Source organism: Penaeus monodon, chromosome 22 (assembly GCF_015228065.2).
Source record: "Penaeus monodon isolate SGIC_2016 chromosome 22, NSTDA_Pmon_1, whole genome shotgun sequence".
In the NCBI taxonomy this organism is placed as follows: domain Eukaryota; kingdom Metazoa; phylum Arthropoda; class Malacostraca; order Decapoda; family Penaeidae; genus Penaeus; species Penaeus monodon.
This window is the reverse complement of record NC_051407.1, coordinates 738,144-738,487: the sequence shown is the minus strand read 5'-3', so window position 1 is coordinate 738,487 and position 344 is coordinate 738,144.

The following is a 344-nucleotide window of genomic DNA, read 5'->3' as shown; positions in this document are numbered from 1 at the left end:
CTCTGCAATCTTTAAATCCTTCAGGTTTGGCATCTATTCATGCCATAACAAACCAAGTCCAATTGCTTGGTAGCTTGGGATCTGCATGATCAGCCTGTTGCAAGTTATACCCTAAACAGTTGTTCATCTTGTTCTGATTGCATTCTTTGAGGAATTACATTCCCCTCTATAATAGTCGATGCCTTGTTTTAGCCTAGTTTTTCTGGGGAGTCCTTGTAGCTGCAGCCAAGCATGCAGATAGCAGGTAAAGATGTGTGTCCCATACTTCTTATTTTTAACAAGTAACTGACTGTGTGCTGCACAGGAAAACCCTGTCAATATTAGTTTGAGTTGTAGAAAAAAAG